This window comes from Gossypium hirsutum, chromosome D09 (assembly GCF_007990345.1).
Source record: "Gossypium hirsutum isolate 1008001.06 chromosome D09, Gossypium_hirsutum_v2.1, whole genome shotgun sequence".
Taxonomy (NCBI): Eukaryota; Viridiplantae; Streptophyta; class Magnoliopsida; order Malvales; family Malvaceae; genus Gossypium; species Gossypium hirsutum.
Window position 1 is genome coordinate 40796284 of NC_053445.1, and position 21026 is coordinate 40817309.

General features: G+C 33.1%; 2 long non-coding RNA genes across 2 annotated transcripts; one reads left to right on the forward strand and one right to left on the reverse strand.

Annotated features, from left to right (window-relative positions):
• The first annotated feature begins 10817 nt into the window (after positions 1-10817).
• LOC107891378 (uncharacterized) lies at positions 10818-12915 on the forward strand. Its single transcript, XR_001682207.2, has 3 exons — positions 10818-11081; positions 11425-11466; positions 12658-12915. It is a non-coding gene; the product is annotated as an uncharacterized lncRNA (long non-coding RNA).
• Positions 12916-16664: 3749 nt separating this feature from the next.
• Positions 16665-20013, reverse strand: LOC121220890 (uncharacterized). Its single transcript, XR_005918128.1, has 2 exons — positions 18816-20013; positions 16665-17253 (listed from the first exon to the last, which is right to left on the reverse strand). It is a non-coding gene; the product is annotated as an uncharacterized lncRNA (long non-coding RNA).
• Between the last annotated feature and the right edge of the window lie 1013 nt (positions 20014-21026).

Below are 21026 nucleotides of genomic sequence, written 5' to 3' on the forward strand. Positions count from 1 at the left end.
GTAGAGAGGGCGGGGTGTATTTATTTAGGGAAAAGGGGGAGTGGGTGCCACGTCAAAGGGAAATGCCCACAGACAAAAATGCAACGTGGCGGAAGGATGCGCCAGTTGTCAGCTTGTGAAGGCTGTTCATGGAAAGTGCGGTATATATTAAGCGCCACCCTTTTCTTTCCCCCGGCTCCCCTCCCAAATATCTGTTTTCTCTTTCATACCTAAGAGAGAGACAATGAAAGTATACATTGGAATGTGAAGGGATTTGCTGCAATTCGACTCAAAACTTCATTCAAATTTAATTTAATGACTGACCCACTGAGTGGAGAGATGCAATTATTACGTCTACCTTGAAAATTAATTCAACCATATTAATTAATAATATTCTTTTTAATTAAAAGGGTAATTTTTTGTGTTAGTTTCAATGTTATGTTCCATTTACAATGAGGTATACCCAAACATTAGTTTTATATGGATTGAAATATCTTTTACCTAAATTTTATGAGCCATAATGGTCTGGATTTCGGTGAATTTATGATGAATCAAACTAAATAAGGATGAAATCAAAGTGTTCAAATCTTTTTGTTTGGAAGATCATACCATGATGAGTGATTAATATCGAGGAAATGTGAAGCTAATTGATACCTTTGGGAAAGTTACTGTAATCGACTGTAACATTACTTATATGTATGCATAACTTGTAATAGGTTACAGGATGTATGAAGAGAGCATTTTATTTGTTCAAATAGGAATTGTCTTTTTTAGTGCAATATTGTTAGTAAACTAAAGTGAGTCAATTAGAAGAGAGTGATCCTGCGTAGAGTATAGCAGTGACGTTGTTACTTATTGAGTGAGTGAGACTTAAATCACAACTTGTACTTGTTAAAGTATAGTATATTGACTCTTTGAGTAAGGTCCTGTAGATGTAGGAAGTAATGATATTAGATGATAACTGTTGTAATTAAATTACTCTACATATCTTTGTATATGTCATTGTTGTTTATGTGATCAATCATGTAACACCTAGTTTTGGCGGGTCTTGAGTTAGGCAAGTAACCCGAAAATAGTTTGAGTGGCAAAGTCCTATCCGCCCAATAGATGCTTTCGGCGTATAGGTCGAATGCATAGTTGACGCTAGGGTATTATGCAAGGATTGTTCTTTGAGTGTGGTAAGTTGTAAAGAAAAAAAAGATTGGTAAGAATGATGAGGACTTGTGGGTAAATTGGGTTATACAAAAGGTATTGTACACCCAATTTATTGGGATATCAAGTTAGTTATGTACTAACAAGGTAGTTATGTAATGACCTAATTTTCAGTGGTGTCGGAAATAGTGGTTTGAGACCACTAAATCCGACGAGTGAGTTCAAAAATTTTATTATTTAGTGTTTGTGAACAAATTATGAGTTTAGGAAGGCTTATGAATTAGTAATTTGTGCTTTAGAAATATTTATTAAATTAATTAGTTTCTAAATCAAAGTATCAAGACCTCAATTTTATAAACCGAGCCGTAAATATTTTTATAAATATTTACAGAGTGTCATTGAGTTAGTATTAAAGTCTCGTTAGAAAATTTTAACGTTTTGATAGTTAATTTAGTAAAAAGGACTAAATTCAAAAATGTGCAAAACTAGCTAATTGATGAAATAGTGATTAAATAGCTTAAAAGAAAAATATGGGAGGACTTAAAGTGTAAATGTGCCTAATTGAAAAGGCTGAAACGGCTTAAGTAGAAAAGAAAAATAAAAATCAAGTGAGTGAGGGGCAAATTGGTTATGTGGGGAAAATTAATGAAAATAAAATAAAGGAGTAAGTAGGATAATCTAGACATTTCTTCCCCAAATCGCTGTCCCAAAACGCCATATGAGGGTTTCTAATAGCTGGGTTTTTCATTATTTTTCTTCATGTAAGTTCAATTTTTGTTTATTTCTTGAAATTTTTGTGTTTTTGAGATTTTTACAACTAGGTCCAACTATCTATTTTATTAGTTTTTGATTCTATGGGTAATTTTGAAAGCTACCATTGATGATTGTTGGATGTTTAAGATGAATTAACATGGATTTGAAGTTTTAATTTTGTTATATGATGATTTTATCAAGTAAAGTATTTTTAATAGAAATTGATTTTAGGACAAAATTGTGAAAGAGATTAAATCTTAGGGTTTGGTATTAAAGTTTGTTTATCAAAGGCTGCTTAATAGCTTATAATATTTAGATAAAGTTTTAATTGAGAAAAATTAGCTCATTTGATGAGTTAATTGGTGAGAGACTAAATTGCAAAAATTGTAAAAGTTAGGGTAATTGTGTAATTTCAAAATCTGAAGGGTATAAATTGTGAAGTAGACTAAAATTGAAATATATGCTAATGAATGAAAAATTTTACATTTTAGATCAAGAACCCGTAGATCAAAGAGAAAAAGGGAAATTAGTTGAATAGTCCATGAACTACTACCAATTTTACAATTCAATCTAGGTAAGTTCAAATGGTTACAATTTCATGATTATTTATTAATTTATGAATGATAAAATGTATGTATTCATATTTTTGTTATTGAGATTAAAATTTATTGTTAAAATATGAAATTGAAATGAATGCTTAAAACAAGTAGAACGTAGGATAGAGTACAATCATTTTATAGCAAAAGATGAATTGACGGATAAGAGTATGGTTGAACCATGGCAATGTTTATATGTAAGACCATAGCTGGGCTATGGCATTTTAATGAAAAGACCATAATTGGGTTATGGCACTTTGAATGTAAGATCATGGTTGGACCATGACAGTATTTATAAGTAAGACCATAGCTAGGCTATGACATTCTGATGATAAGACCATAACTGAGTTATGACACTACGAATGTAAGACCATCGTTGGGCCATGGCAATGCATGTGTAAGACCATAGTTGGACTATGGCACAAAGAAAATGATGTACTCATATCCGTAGGTCGTTCCTCGATTCAGTTAGAATTGGTAAATGTGAATTAATTGAAAGATATATTGATTATTAATGATATTGATCTAAAGGAAGTGTGTTCATTGACTTATGTTGTATTTGATAGGGAGAATGTATGATTTATTTACAATTTAGTTTATTATATTAAGTTTTGTAAGATCAATGTTTAATCTATTGAACTTACTAAGCTTCATTAAGCTTACTCGGGTTGTTTTATGTTCTTGTAGATTAACGTGTGATCGAGAGATCAGATCAACACATCAAGCCACACTATCCAGTTTAATCCGGTAGTTTTTAAAATGTAAATTTTGGTTTATATGGCATGTATAGGGTTGGTTTGGCAATGAAATAGTTTGAATTGTGGTTGTGAATCTTAAATGTTTGTATGTGTGTAATTAGTAGTAGAATTTAATAAATCAATGAAATGAGTTAAATGGGTACGTATAAGTAATTGATGTATATGTAATGTTGTATTATGTTTAGAACATGTATTGGTTGATTTTGATTGCTTGGTTGGGATATATTAGTGTATTTAATGTTGTGTGTAGGTTGATGTAAAAAAGGGTGAGAAAAGTGGCCTTAAAATGACCTATTTTCGTCCACACAGATAGAGACACGGGCGTGTGTGACACACGGCCATGCACATGGGCGTGTAGTCTGGCCGTGTGTCCCCTACACCTTGAAATTTCAAAACAAAATACTCAGGTATTTGCACACATCCTAGCACACGGGCGTGTGTCTCGGCCATGTGACCCCTGCACCCTTCACACGGCCTAACACACGGGTAAGGACATGGGCTGGGACATGGCCATGTGTCCCACATCAAATGCCCACACGGCCTGGCCACACGGATGTGTGTCCCCTGCACCTAAGAAAAATTTTAAAATTTCACGAAAAATTCTCCATGTTTTCGATTTAGTCCCAATTTGTTTCTAATGCCTATTTTGGGCCTTGAGGGCCCATTTAAAGGGACTATATAATAAAATATAATTAATTTTAGATATGAATAGTAAATAACATGAATTAATTGTAATTATTCTATAAACTCTAGTAATGCTTCGTAACCCTGTTCTGGCGGCGTATATGGGTTAGAGATGTTACAAGTTAGGATAGAATAAAGGGTTGGACCAGAATTATAAAATATTGAATTTTCATATACAGTTGTAAACTATTTTTATTAAGGTAGTCTTGGAAGTTTAAGACACGTGTCAGGTTCCAATAAGGGATTAGGTTATTTATATAGATACTCAAGTTACAAAAGAGAGTTTTTATTCTTTCTTTCTTAAGAAGTATTGTTACCTAAATCTTAAAGAACTTACAATATTACTCTCTCCTTCAAGTTGGAATTGTAGATCTGGATCTTCATTGGTGATTACTCCATGACGAGGCAAGGTTTATGACTCTGCCTGTTGGATCTAGTAAATCAATTAGATAAAGATATAAGACCTTACTTAGGGATTTTTAACATTAGAAATAACAGAAAAGAAGGGTATATGAATATATCTTTATAAATTTTCAAGTTCTGTAGCAATAGCTGCCGCTGATTTGCGTGGTGGATGTTTGGATTTGGAGTTTTGAACTATTGTAGATGAGAATTAGGTGAGTCCCTATATTGACTCTTGCATGTACATGAGATATTTCTGTAGAGACAGAAACTAGAAAAGTATAAGTATGATGGTCATGCAACTATACGAACAAATGTTAAGGATATGCTGCATATTATAGTATGGAATATGAGAAGTAGGTTTGATCATATATGTGTGTCTTAGATGCATGTTATGTTTTGCTCTGTTAAGAGTGAGTTGTGGAGTTAAAGATGAATGTGAATTGCATTAGTGCACTAAGGTCTGTGTCTGTTCACTATAGTGAGTCTAAAGGGGTTCGTCAGGACTAAAAATATGACCTCTTATATAAATATTGAAGAAAAATCCCATGGTCACGACACTTTTTGAAAGGAACTAAAGGACAGTAAATACATGGGGTTCTTTGCGTGTCCCAAGATAATGATGGGCAAACCTCACATAACGTGTTATGTGAGAAATTAGGCAAATCTATATCGTAAACATGTCAGGAAGGAAATCTTCTATGGCGAATCATGAAGGGGTAGCCTCTGTGAGGAACCCTGCAATGATAACTTATATGGCGCAATATGAAAGGAACGCCTTTGTGGTGAATCATGAAGGGATAACATCTACGGTGAACCTTACAATGAAACCCTTGTGGCGAAAAATGAAAGGAATACCCTTGTAGCAAACTCCGTAAGAAATACTTTCGCAGCACACTCTTAAGAACCGCCCTTGTGGCGAACAATGAATCAATAGCCTGTGTGGTGAATTCTGACGTGATAGCTTTTATGGCAAAATCCAAAAGCAGGGTGTTTGTGACGTATCCTAGTAAGGATCGTAATGATGTGACCTAAAGGAATGATCCTGAGGGGATTCTATATTAAACTACTTTGGTGCATTAAACATGGCTTGTAAGTGTGATTAAAAATATCAGCAAGGCACAATGTCTCTATGGGCCACGATAAAGTGTTATACAAAACCGTGGTTCAAAATAAAAAAGTGATGAGATATATAAGAAGTGATGGGTAAGCATAAAAGAAGCGTATTCTGAATAAGGATTTTTCTAACTATATATCAGAAGGAATGTACCTATATGTATAGGTGATCAAACATGGATTGTGGAACGATGACTTAAAGTTACGCATACAAGGGTGACGGTGATTCGATCGTATGAATATTTATAAAGGAAACGGGTAAAGACTTATGAAAGATCAACTTGAAAGAGGTAAGTGACATATTGAAGATGTTGATGAGTAAGAGATGAGCTCTGAGAAAGATATAGTATCTGACTTGTAAATGAGAATAGAAATTGAGGGAGTATTCGCCAAGGACTAAGTTGAAGGTTCAGAACGATGTGATCATCCAAATAAGTAACTAGTTGAGATGTGCAGAAATGACACATGTAAATGATGTTTTCCTCACTGAGTTATTACAAACTTATATGAGTGTGTGTTTTGTTACAGGCGAATTGATTTGAGTCTACACCAGGAGGGGTGATGTCAGGGCTACGCCTAAGGAGGCGTATTCAAAATTTGAGTTGTCATTGAGAACCCTATAACTTGAGGTGCTTGTAATAAATTAGGATTCCAAATTAAATATCATTGCATTTGTATTTACTCAATGTATTTACTTATGCATTTTAGTTTGGGATTTTGTCGTTAAGTAAATTGCCTTTATCTCTAAATTTTATAAGTAAATTAAACTTGTGTCTATGTTTGTGTGGTAATACCCAAGATCTGGATTCGGTTGATCGGATCGAGTTGAGGGTGTTACAACTCGAATCTGTAATTATTTGTGGTTTGTAATAATAGTTTAAATTTATGTATGTATTCATGTGGTAACACCCTAGATTTAAATCTGGTGAATCGGATCGAATTGAGGGCGTTACAATCATTCTTGTGGTAATATGGTGCCTACATTGTTAATTTTGTTGATTGTATTTGTTGTGTTTTAAGTGACTATGTTGGAGCATATCAACCATCCACTAGACCTATAGAAGATGATAATGATGAATTAAATAGGGGTGTTCATAGTTTGGTTAAAACTGAATTAACCGATTGAACCAATCTAATTTGATTAATCAATTGGTGGTTGAATTTAGTGTCAAAGATCGGTTAATAATTTTGTGAAATTTCGGTTATCGATTACTTAGGTTCAAAATTAGATAATTAACCAAATTAATCGAAATAAATAATATATAATATATTTTTTGAACTATTAAAAAAAAGAAAGTTAACATTAACAATGTATTTTTTATATGTTTTATATTTATTTTAACCAAAAGACAAAAACATATAACTTTTGGTTAATTCGGTTAACCGACGACCGAATTAACCAAAATATTTCGTTCAGTTAATATATTTGAAAAAATTTCGGTTCAGTTAACGGTTAAATATTTTTACATTTCTAGTAATTTAGTTAATAGTAATTCGGTTCTATTAATAGTCGAACCGACCATTTGAACACCTTTAGAATTAAATGCGCTAGATATTGAGCTTGTTGCAACTGCATCTATTGCTATAGCTAAATTTGTGTTTCAAGAACCTATTGATGAATAGCCAGTAAAAGTTAGAAACAATGAAGTCTATCTCTTGGATGGTTTAATTCAACCTTAGCCATCATCATGGGTAAAGAAAAATAATTCATTAGATGATGTCATTGGTAATCTTGATGAACGAGTCAAGACTAAAGAAAGCATCTAAGCCAAATTATTGTGATACAATCAGATTAACTAGTTATACTTCATCCATTGAGCCTACAAAAGGTTGATGAAGCCCTTGGTGGAAATCATACAATTGAACCTAAGGTATAGATAACCTTAGTTGCAACTGGTTCTGTGGCTAGAAGAAGGACCAGGGCAAATGTAACACCCCTAACCTGTCTTCATCGTCGAATTAGGGCTATGGAGCATTACTGTACAATCGAAAACATTTAACATCATAATATTTAAGTAAATTAAACGTATCATAATTCATTCAATCACATGCATTTCATCCCTAAATCGAGCCTTCGATACCCTAAAAATAGCTTTAAGGCAATCCAGGACTAATTTGAAACAAAACAGAAAGTTTAGGAAAAAGTTGCAAAAATTGGAAACAGGGGTCACACGGCCATGTGGCCAAACCGCGTGACATCACCCCAAGTTGTGTAACTTTCGAACAAGGGACACAGCACTGTGTCTCAGCCCGTATCCTCACCCGTGTAACTCACTGAGATTCCCATACGCCCGTGTGCCAGGCCATGTGCTAGGCCGTGTAACTCTCTGACTTTCCATACACGCCCGTGTGCTAAGTCATGTAACTCACTGACTTGAACACTAATAAACTCACAAATGACACACGGTCGTGTGATAGCTCGTGTTTCAGGCCATCTGAACCAAAATTTTACCTAAAAATAAGTCATTTCATGCATAACTCACCATACCATTTGTGCACACTTACAAGGGACTTAAGCATCATTCAAATACACATAAATATATCATTTCAAACATCCTAAATCACCTAACAAATATGCCATTCAAAGGCACCACAAATGCATCAAAACATCAATTACCTAAAACATGCCAACATTGCCATAATCCAAAAATAAAAACCAAGTTCAACTAACTACCATATATGACCAAATGCAAGCCATCAACACATACCAAAAGAACCTTATAAACAAGCACATTAAAGTAACCAAAATGACATAGCTTGGTAAGGCATCAAAGTGTACCAAACCAACATAGCTTTCAAAACTTATACATGCCAAAACACCATTAACACATTCACCAAAATACCATTACATATCACCCTATACATGTCATTATAACTCTTGGCCAAAATACTCAAAAACTACCAAATTGACTGTTGGATAGTGTGATAGATCTCCGACGAGCTTCCAACTGATCGAGCTCCCGATAATCTATAAAACAAAAGAAAGAAACTATGTAAGCAACGAGTGATTAGTAAGCTCGTATAAACTGAAACATAACTTACCATGTTATTATTACAATTCAATAATCAATTTTTTGAATTTGTTTTTATATTTAAGATTTTTATTAAGTTTTCAAAGTTTGGAAGTGTTGGAGTTAAAAAGAAATTCTTAGCAGCTGCTGGTTTCTGGTACTAGTCTTGAGTTGGTGGCCCGCTGTGCTGAACTATCATTGTACTATCAGAAATTAATGTGCACCGCATTTCTCAAGTTTGATAGTCATTTTCTGATAGCCCTTCAAAAGATTGAAGAGGTCAATTAGATAAGTGGAATTAATCATCACCTTCTAACTATATCGACCTTTGACACTTTTTAGTTTTTAAACCCATATTTTTCAACTCATGGAAATTAATTCAATCTTGACTTCCATACCGTTCTTTAAGATATACATAAATAAATATTTTATTATTTTTTAAATTTTACATTCCTTTATTAATTATGATGGTGAATTTTTCATCGGTTTTAGTTATATCGGTCAATGCATGTCGTTTTAGTGCTAAATTGGAACACTCAGCATCCATTGTCGTAGCTATAAAAATTTAGGTTTTTGCACCGACTCCTTCCGATCAATTTCGGTTGCATCTGTGGGAATATAGTGCACCATCCGATGGATGAATAATATGACAAAATATAAAGTTTTTATCCGACTATTTTGCTAAAGACTTAATTGGAACATGATTAATCAAAAAGATTACTAAAAAAGTTTATTTTTTGAACATACTTTCATATTAAAAATATAAAAACTAAAATATAATTAAGAAAAACTCACTCACCTGATTACCAAAGAAAAATATTCGTTCACCTTTCAGCTTATTTTATAAAAAAAGAAAAAGTAAAGGAGCTAAATCCTTAAATTTTCATGTTTAATGATGCATTTTATCAATAATTTTGGATTTATTTGAATGTTAAAATTTTATTTTTGAGTTTATTAATAAATAATTTATATAATTGATGAATATTTTATATTTGAAATTTATTTAGTTTCAGTTATTTAATATCTGTACATATATTTATATATATTAAATGTTTTTTAAAAATAGTGATAAATTTGAAATAGTACATCGAAAAAGATCAATATTGGTACGTACGAGTTCTAGTAGAAAAACGGTATGTTCACCGGTGTGGTATTGACTACTTTAATCACATTCTAATTAAGTTTTTAATATTATTCATGCAGAGGATGATGTACCATGTTGGTGTTGATATAATCGGAATTAATTGGAAGTTTGAGTGATGCAGTAAAAAAGTGTTGAATGTTCCAGTCTGAGGGGTATTACCGAAACCAATTTCTTACTTCGTTTATATTCAAAATAAATTCGTATTTATTGAAAATTAAAATTTGATTAGGAACTCAACTCAAGAGTGAGTGAACTTAATCAGGTTGGGTTGTGAGTTTTAAAAAAAAGATACAAAATATAAACCCAAATCAATTACGTAATTGAATCTACTTTGGGGACCTACCATAGTTGACTTGGAAATTGATAAAAGAAATGTTAATAACCTTGATTGATGAGGAAGAATTGGAGAATCAGGTATTAATAGGAATTGGTAGGTGATTACGAGTTTAAATCAATCAATGAAATAATAGTAAGTGTGAGAAGGTGATGTGCATGCAAAATTACAACATAAATTGGATGTTATGTTAAATGAATAATATTGGGATAAGTTTGAGTACGAAGTTATACGAATTTGCATAATAAAAATAATAGAATTTGAGTACTTAGGTTTCATGGTAATAATGTATAAAGGTGAATTTGTAGTCTTTAATGGGTAATCAAAATGATAGGTTTAATTGTGATTTTGAGGGTATTATATTTTAATTTCTTAACTATAAAATAAAGGTCTAGTAATTTGGAATTTATTAAGGTGTTAGGATTGTTTTTTTATGTGTAGGTTGAAATTTGGAATACTGCATCTAATACCCTATACTCGATTCAACCGACGGATTCGAATTTAAATTGCCACAACATCAACGAAACAAACTATGAACAATTTAAATCAAAGCTGAAAAAAACCTTTTGTGCCTAAAACCGTCAAATATGCTTTTATTAATCATACTTAACTTAGTTAGTTGAACTGCTAATCGATAATATAATTATAAACTTCTAGATCAAAAGTTTTAACTAGTAGGCTAATGGAAAATTAACAATAATAGTTATAATAATTTTAATCAATTTCTCTTCGTTGTAAATAAACACTACAGGAAAGTAAGGTTTTAACTACGTTTTTAGTGGTATTTAGACGGAAAACGTCACAATAGGTAAAATAGTAATGATTTTCTGATAAAAATGTCACAAAAAGTAAACAATAGCGGTGTTTACGGTGAAAACACCGCAAAAAGATTTTTTACTTTTGGCGCCGTTTTTCACAGTGATATCATCTCCCAAGCACGAATTATTTTCTTTGTTTGAAAACCCCAAATTCATTTCTCCTTTCTTTCCCAGACTTTCTTTGCTTGAAACCCCAAAATCCCGTCCCTTTTCTTTCTCAATCTTTTCGTCGTTGGAAAACCCCAAAATCCCGTCCCTTGTTCTTCTATTTTAGCTGCTCCTCACATTGAAGAAAATATCAGTCTTTTCTCAGTCTCAATCGACATTGTCTCAGGTAAGACAGTTCTGCTTCATTTCTTCTTCTTTTTTTCTCATTGGCTTTTTATTTTTGTGTTTTTCTTTAATTTCTAGATCTGTTGTAATTTATTTTCTCTTTTCTTCAATTTTTTTAATTTTTTTTAATTTTTTTTAATTTATTACTATCGAAACTGGAATATGTGATTTACAATGGTGTTTAGTCCATGAAATTTTCACAATATACTTTTACCCAAATAATAGATGCCTTAAGCAATCTTAGGTTTGGACAAAAACCAAATTTTGTCAATGGAAAAAACCAATTGTTTCAGCCCAGACTCGCCTATTTCTGTCTTGGTCATGCTTGATGGTTTCATTTACAGATGTCAGATGACTACATGGAAGACCTCTGCTCAAATATCAAGGTTGGTTGTGTATTTATTTTTTACTTTGTCATATGTACTTAGCATCTTTTGCAGCATATTAAACTACTGTTTTGGTCTCTAACTCTTTTTAAAGGAAGTAAAATAGTCCAATTCCGTGTGTGTGTGTTTTGAAGAAAATGTCATTTATTATTTATTACCTTTGGACATTGGTAGTTCAAGAAGAATTTATTTAATATTTGCCCACCATCTTGACAATGGTTTTGTACTGATGAAAGAACTTAATAAAATTCTGTAGTGCTAATTTATTTCTAGTTTTATCATCTTTAGAGATCAGAGATTAGTTAGTTTTTCATTTGTGATTTCCCCTTTTTGAAGTGCCAAATGAATGATCTTTAAAACCTATATTCTTTTGTTGCTAGATGCTTAAGGAAAGCTACTGAAGATCATAGACTGATTGATAGGGTACTTAAATACAGTGGCAAATATAGTCCTATTATGAGGCATTCTGCTCCAACAAATTGAATAAACTGCTGGAGCTTACCTTTAAGTTTAACCCTTGGCAAAGTTTCTTGCCCACTGGCATCTTTCTTTTTCATTTTTCTATCTATGGACCTTTATTGCAATAGCTCGTAATGCACGTATATCCATGATGGCATTGCAGACTTTAAGAAAGCAAGTTTACTGCATTGCAATTCATTGTCCATAACTAAATAGTATTATTTGTTTATTTTGTGTTTCCTTCTAATTATTATAGCATAATTAAAAATGGAAAAGTAGCATTAACATTGATTGCTAATTGATTTATAGTAGTGGATGGGACACGGAAAAGTGATAGGAAGAATAAAAGATGGAATAAATGTTGTACATGTTAGTGAGATTATATATTAGGGAATCCGATTCATACTTTTTTGCTCCGAAAGATTTTGATCTAAGTGACTAACCGTACGGGCAATCAGTGAGTTCTCTTCTTTGTTTATGTTCATAAGATCTCTGTGAGAGTTCTTTGTTGAGTGTCTAACAAGTCTATCCAAACTGCTGATGGACTCTATTTTTGTCTAGTTTTTCTTCTTTCATGAGAAAATATATTACATATATGTTTAACAGGCAGTTTAATCGTTTTTCATATCCGAAGTCCAAGAGGTGTATTCTGACAGTAAAATATTTGGTGTCTCCTACCTGTTTTACTGCTTTTATTTGTTTGTAACTTAGGATGGAACTTGTTATTTGCAGGTTAGTGACTATCCTGAACGAGATCCCTTTGAAGAGGATGAGATATGATGTGGTCGCGAAAGGGTACTGCTGCATCATTTGTTTCCATGCAGAACAATAACCTTACAGAGATCGGCAATGATATTTGATTTTATTTTTGGTATTATTGTAACATATTTGGCGTGGGACTGATGTGTGAGATACAAAACTCTTAGAGAGATGATACCTGAGCAATATTTTCTTATAATCTACTATTAATATATGATTCTTGTGTCTAAATCGTAGATCTTTGTGAGTTCTTTTCAAAACGGTTTTTGAATCACTTGATTTTGTGGGGAAAGCATCGCTAAATGTCATGTTCTTTAGCGGCGTTTGTAGGGAAAGCGCCGCTAAAAGTCATGTTATTTAGCGGCGTTTGTAAGAAAAGTGTCACCAGAGGTCATGCTCTTTAGCGGCGTTTGTGGGAAAAGCGCCGCTAAAGATCATGTTCTATAACGACGTTTTTCTACATAAATGTTGCAAAATTTAGCAGCATTATCTATAGCGACATTTTTTGCGGCGCTTATAAAAATGCCACAAATTGTTTTAACGGCACTTATAAATATCGCTATAGGCTCAGAAAAACGCCACTAAAAACTTGTTTTGATGTAGTGAAAGCACTACATTTCATATTTAGTTACAAAAAGAAAATTCTAACCTTGAGGTTCAACCTCTAGGCTGCCTCACTATATGCGAGTTACAGCTAAGAACATAAGTTCGTCTAAGCTTAAATGAATTCTGGCTTGATCCCTCTTCAGCTCTTTATATAAATCATTATACTTGAAAAACATAACAAAAACTAAGTTCAAATGAACTTAGTGAGTTTTCAATATAATATATCATTTATGAATTATAAGTAAAAAAACTTCATGCGTTTGATCTCCTAGCGTACTCTTGTCCTTCCTTATGTTGGCTCATCTTGAGAATTTGTATGCTTTCTGTATTGACACAATCCTCCGTTCATATCGATCGTACGATAAGCCACAATGAAGATTGATTTTTACTTACCCATTTGTACTGATTTCTTACAAGATGAAATATTACCTCTTTTTCCAACAGAACATATGCAAATTACCTTAGCAATTTTTATTATCGCGAATTAACGTATAGCGGATTAATTCTAGAAGACTCATGCATGGAGATTCACACTTGGAGAATTTCTTTTACATGCGGATTTACACTTAAATTCGTTCAAACATGGACTCAAGCTTGACGAACATATACCTACAGACCTTATTTACGAACATTTATAAGCAAAATTATAATCGCAGATTCATACATACAAGTTCTTACTTGTGAACTCCATCTTAATTAATAACTGTTGCCAAACTCTTGTTTGGTGGATAGTCACTGTGGACTCTCGATTTAAAGATAGTTCTTGGAAAACTCCTACATGGAGAAGATCCCTACAAGTTATGGCTTGATATAACTCGTTCATACAGACTCTTGTGGTTTGAACATAAGAATAAGCCCATACGGTTTCTTGCTTGGATAATAGTCCATGTTGACTCTTATAAAGCATAGTCTTTTTGATTTTTTTAAACTTGAAACATGAATATAAGACTAGCAGAATGCCATAGATTGAACCATAAAGATAAATCCAACGGACTGTCATACATATAGGTTCATATAGAAGATTCATAGATGCGAACTCATATATGGCGGACTCATGCGTGCGGATCCATAGGCAAATACTAACATACATTCGGATTCATAGAAGAAACTTCATAAATTTGGCGAACTTATATATGCGGATTTTTGTCACGGACTTCAAATGGTGAAATCTCATATATAACTTTGACATAAAACTTAAAGAATAAGTTTAGAGGACTTTCATAACTTACGTATGCCATGGTCATGGACTTGCTTATACATATGAGACATTAAGCCTTAGACTCTGCAGAGTCGCATACTTGAAAGAACCCACGTAGGGTTTATCATAAAGATGTGCACATATTGCCATACAATCCAACCGAACCTCCAAAAAACCAAATATCATGCGTATACATTCTCCGTACAACTCGCCGAAACCTCTGCAAAACCAATATCATGTGGCATAGAGTGTACAACATGTTATTTCTACATCTTTCTTCCGCCAATACATCCCTTCATACTCCACATATCGTTCATATTTATGGTGGAAATATAACAAACATTCGACTAAACATATTGTTAATAACACAACACAAATCTTACAAAGCATATCTATCAAACTATTTCAACGATAACTTATTCAATAATTATTTTACCAGGGAAAGTTTATCAAAACAATGAATTGAAACATACAATCAACATGCATATGTAAATCATCACTTTGTATACAACAACTATACAACAATCAGCCCACAATAATTCATCTCATCATCAACAGAACATGAAGTCAACCACAACACAATAAAACAATACTGATATATATATAACATCCACAAAAGGTTTGAGTTTAGAAAATACCTAAAGGTTGATACCTATTACTCCTGCTTAGCTTTTCCTTATCACTTGAGCTTCTTCCTTATCAGTTAGCTAAACATAATAACCGATTTAAGATCAAAACGAAGGCATTCATATGTAAGAAAACCACAATTCATTTGCATGCAGAAATATTTTAAAGATAACCATTTGGTCATAGTGAACATGTTGAGTTTTGAAATATTAAACATATTTTCTTAAAATTTTACCAAGGTAAAATCGTCAAAATTTTGCTAGGGGTAAAATAAGGATGAGAAAATTGTTTTATATATAAATATCAAAGTTTATTTTGGGAATAGAAAAACTAAATCGGGTTGGATCACATTACAGAGTACTAGGTTAAAAAGGCCTAAGAAGTACTCATAATTGGACCCCATGTGAGAGGGGCCCAAAAACTCCTCATGGACATGAAGAGGGAGGCAACCCTAGTAGGAATACTAGGGTGTGTCATCCACCCTAGTCCTATTCTAAGTAGGATATTGTTTTTCTATTTGAAATAAACCACTACAATTCAACTAGGGTTCTACTTTCTTTTCCTATAAATTGATGGCACCGATAGAGCTATTAACACAACTTTGAGAGATTGTTATTCTGCAAAAAAAATGGAGAGAATTAATTCTCAAATATTACATATATTTTTCTGGAATAACAATTCTACAGGTTTCTATTAAAAAGAGATAATTTTATTTTTCACCCCTAAATAGGAGAAAACTTTTTCTAGTTTTGTGTTTCAATTCAATTGGTTCGAGCCCACACTTAAAGTAGTTCATGATATGAGAATAGAGGATAATATTGTTTTGTTAAAAGTGTAACACCCCTAACCCTAATTCGTCACCGAAACAAGGTTACAGAGTATTATTGAACTTTTCAGATCAAATACGAATATTTCATATCTTTTAACATACATATTAGAAACTAATCATAATCACTCATATTGTCTCTTATATGAGCCCTCGGGCCCAAAACACATGTTAGAAATGAATTGGGACCAAACCAGAAACTCAGAGAATTTTTCACAAAATTAAAAAAAAAATTAGATGTAGGGGACACACACCCGTGTGACCAGCCCGTGTGGCTCACAAGGTCAAGAGATACGTCCGTGTCTTAGGCCATGTGGACATTCGAAATAGAGGCACACGACCGTGTCCCAGCCCATGTCTGTGCCTATGTAACTCCCTGACTTGGGTCACATGGCCAAGCGACATGCCCATGTGCTAGGCCGTGTGAAAATACTTAGGCATTTTGTTTAGCAATTTTAAAGATGCAGGGGACACACGGCCAAACCACACGCCCATGTGCTAGGCCGTGTGTCACACACGGCTGAGACGCACGCCCGTGTCTCTGCTTGTATAGACAAAAGTAGGATATTTCAAGGCCACATTTCTCACCTATTTTAATATCAACCTATACACAACATTTAAACACAACAAGACAATCATAATAAGCCAAAATCATGTTTTAAACATAGTATATCACCATATATACATAAACATAAGTTCACCATAATTACTCAAACTTACCTATTGAATTCATGCAATAACTCTACCTAAGTTCACCATAATTGAAATATACATAAACATATATATATGCAAAATTACAATTACTAACATTTACACATAAGACAAACTTTAATTAAATCCACACAAACCCTATACATGCCTTATAAACGATAATGTACGTTTCAAAAACTATTGGAATAAGCTGGATAGGGTGACTTGATGTGCTGATCTGATCTGTCGACATCTTGAAAATCTACAAAGATATTAAACAACTCGAGTAAGCTTAATGAAGCTTAGTAAGTTCGATGGGTTAAACGTAAATCTTACCGAATCTACTATAACAAATCAATTAAATAAAATCATTCAATGTAAACTTCCTGCCAATCACAACTTCAAATGATGAATACACTTATTTCAAATCAATACCAATAATAAACAACAATTCTTCCAATTTCAATTACATAAGTCACTTACCAAATCTTACCAAATTTGAGAACGACTTATGGATAAGAATACATCATTTTCTAAAGCCAGAAGGCTGAACAGAAGCTCATTAGAGCTAAACAGAAACCCATAAGGGTTGAACAGAAGCTCGTAAGACCTGAACGGAAACCTATAAAGGTTAAACAGAAGTTCATTAGAGCTAAACAGAAACTCATATGAGTTAAACAAAAGCTCGTAAGAGCTAAACGGAAAGTAAACACAAAAGTTCGCAACAAATGCTGAACCTCAGTTTACTTGGGTAATTTGCTGTCACTTTCCTTCAATGCCGTTAATTTATCGATTGTTGAATGTAGTCATATCTCGCGTTCCATTTAAATCCGAACATTCAATTCAATTTTGCAACTTTAACAATATTTCATTTTCAACAGTAGAATAAATACATAATACTATTCATCAAATCAATATCAATATAAATATTTAAGTTTAACCACACGAACTTACCTAGGTTAAATTGTAATATTTGTAGGAGATCAGGGACTATTCTACTAATTTTCCTTTTTCACGAGTATCTATGGGCTCTTGATATATAGCAAAATAGAAAACCAGCTTCTTAAGAGCTCTTCAATGGTGTTTTTAGGCTGAAATTTAGAGATGAAATGTCTAGAAATCATTTTAGCCATTTGTTTTATTTTTCTTAACTTCACCAAATGACCATTTTGCCCCTAATTCACCTTATTTTGTTTCTTTTTCTCTACTTATGCTGCCTCATGCCTGTATCTTAGGCTTAATTGCTCCTTAAGTCCTCACTTATTTATATATCAAGCCATTTAATCATTATTTCTTTTAATTAGTAAGTTTTTTACCTTTTTCAATTTAGTCCTTTTTAATTAATTAACTATCAAAACATGTCTTACGCCGTGTAGGCATTCGAAATAGGGACACACGGCCGTGTCCCAGCCTGTGCTCGTGCCCATATAACTCACTGACTTGGGTCACACGGCCAAAACACATGCCCGTGTACCCTTAAAAATAACCTCATACGCTCGTATGCCTGGCCATGTGCTAGGTCATGTAAAACCTGACTTGTAACCCTTTGAAAACTACAGGGGACATACGACCGTACCACCTGGCCGTGTGTCACACAAGGCTGAGTCACGTCCATGTCTCTGCCCGTGTGGACGAAAATAGGTTATTTTACAAGCCATTTTTCACCCTTTTCAACATGTACTTATAATCCCTTTTGCACATATACATAAGCTCTTAAAAGGCACAAAAATTATGCATAATCAAGCCAAACACATATGGTATAATAACATCCAACCAATATGCCCAAAGGCACCTCAAATGACAACATTAGAACATGTATAATCATGTACTCAATTTGGCCAAAATAATTGATTAACTTCTAACTAAGTTTGCATCATTACACAACATGTAAATTGTATTTAATAACATATTTCATTCAAAAACAAAACAATTATATGAACAATTTTTATTATTTATATAAAATATTATATTTACAAGTTTCTCATATTTAAAAACAATCAATAGCATGCTCTAAAAGTGAAATTACTTGGTAACAGGGTTGAATCGGAAAGATGGAGGCCTCTAGAAGACACTTCAATAAAAATTAACTATAATGCGGCTCTCCAACAACATTCCCTAGGATTGTCATATGAAATCAAAGAGGTGATGTCTTTGGGTCAACAATAGTTATTAACAGTTACATACCTACTGTGTTTGTCACGAAAGCCCTTGCATGTCTCCAGACAGTTCGTCTGGGCTTAGATTTGGGGCTCTATGAGGTTGTGATTGAAGGTGATGCCATCACGGTGGTCAAGAAGCTTCAGACAAACAGAAGAGACGAATCGATTATCAGTGCATATATTGAAGATTCAAAATCCATGTGTTTGAACTTTCGAAAATGTGTGGCGCATCTTTTGGCTACGAAAATATTAAGGAGGGAGTGGAATACTTATCTGCTTGGAGGAGTGCCGAATTGTGCAGTGGACGCGGTGGAAAATGATCACCTGGAGGTAGATTCAATAGATGAACCCCAGGTTTCTAAGGTGTGGTAGGTTAACACAGGCTTGCTACTGTCTGGTTGTCATTTGTTAAAGGAAGATGGAGGGTTGTAAAGGGATCAGAAGAGAGTGAAATGGTACTTTTAATTACAGGGCTTCTGGTTCACTGATCAGTTCCTAGAAGAAGTGCAGTTGTTTTCTTGGAAAGGAGATGACTTTGTGAACGGGTTCCGGGGCATTCATTGTTTTTGTCTTTTCAATGTTGAGAGAGCTCATTTATTAGGCTGGAGTAACTTTTGTTTTTTAGGCATTTTGTTTTTCAACTTCTAGTTTGTTTTAGATTTTGACCTGTTTACTTTTCACACAATAAATGATAATTCTAGCCGGTTCCAAAAAAAAAAAAACAATAGTCAATTGAGTTTTTATTGCTTCATCCATACAATCTCCTTAGGCTCCTCCATCTCCATCTCCCTCTCATCCCTACCTTAATCATGGTGCTCTTCCATTTCCATTTTCTTTTTTCCTTCATTTCCTTAGCTTCTTCCAACTCTTTCCTTGCTGTCATCACGTATGCAAGTGGGGTTCCTATTTAGATTGTTGGAGATGGCACCACCATTGACTTTGATGGTTCCCTCCATCTACTCTCTAACGGATCCCTTCATCTTATCAATGATTTTGGCGCTGTTGTCTGGGACTTTGGCACCACCAGCCAGGGTGTTTCCTCTGCTTCTATGGAAGACTCTGGGGAACTCTAGTTACTACGCAATGGTAGTTCTGCAGTTTGGTCTTCATTTGATCATCCAACGGATACAATCATTCCGACAGAACTTCACTATTGGTAGAGTTCTAACATCAGGGTTGTATTCTTTTTCTCTTCAAAGGTCATGGTAGGGGAGCTAGAAAAGCTTTTTAGGGTCGAAATTAAATTATAATTTTTACAATAATAAAAATATAATTCCATCATTTTTAGAGTCTGTTTTTATAATGTTTAAAAGATTAAATCAAATTTTTTTATATTTTTAGGGGTTATAATATAATTTTACTTTAAAATTTTAAAATTTTAAAAAGTTTGAAAAAAATTTCCATTTTAAGGTAATGCTTCCAGCCTCAAAAAATGACTTTCATGCAATTTAATCATTACTCAAGCCTAGTCAAATTTTATACATATTAATAACAGCCCACATAATTCACAATTTCAAAATTTTACCTTAAATTTATCATCTTTTTCAATTTAATCCCTAATTGATAATTTCATTAAAATTCTCTTTATAAAAGTTGTTTACCTAACAACAACATTTCATTTTCTATCATAAAACTTCAAAATTCAGGCATAATTATCAGTGAAAAAACCTTAATACTTTAATAGTTTTGCAAATTAATCCCCGAGCTAACTAGATTAAGCTACTACAATCTTGGAAACATAAATATCATTAAAAATGGGACAAGAATACATACCTAATTAAGCAAAACAAGCTTGCTAATATTTCAAGCTTCCATGGCTAGGTTTCTTTCTTTTATTTTTTATTTTTGGTGGATGATGATGAGAATAGATTATTTTATTTTATTTATTTTAACTTTAATCACTAATTTCCAAAATTAACCTTATTAATTCATTCAATTTCCAATGATGACTATTCATGCTTATCCACTAACAACTCTAAATGGCCTATTTACTATTTAAGGACCTCCAATTTCAAATTCTTTAGCTATTTAATACCAATAGCTATTAGAACTCAACTCTTGCACTTAATGCAATTTAGTTCTTTTCATCAAATTAGGTATGTAAACGGTAAAATTTCTTAACGAAATTTTTATACGGCAATTCTATCATACTATAAACCATAAAATAATATTAAACTAAATCTTTTTCTGACTTTAGATTTGTGGTCCTGAAACCACTGTTCCAATTTCACTGAAA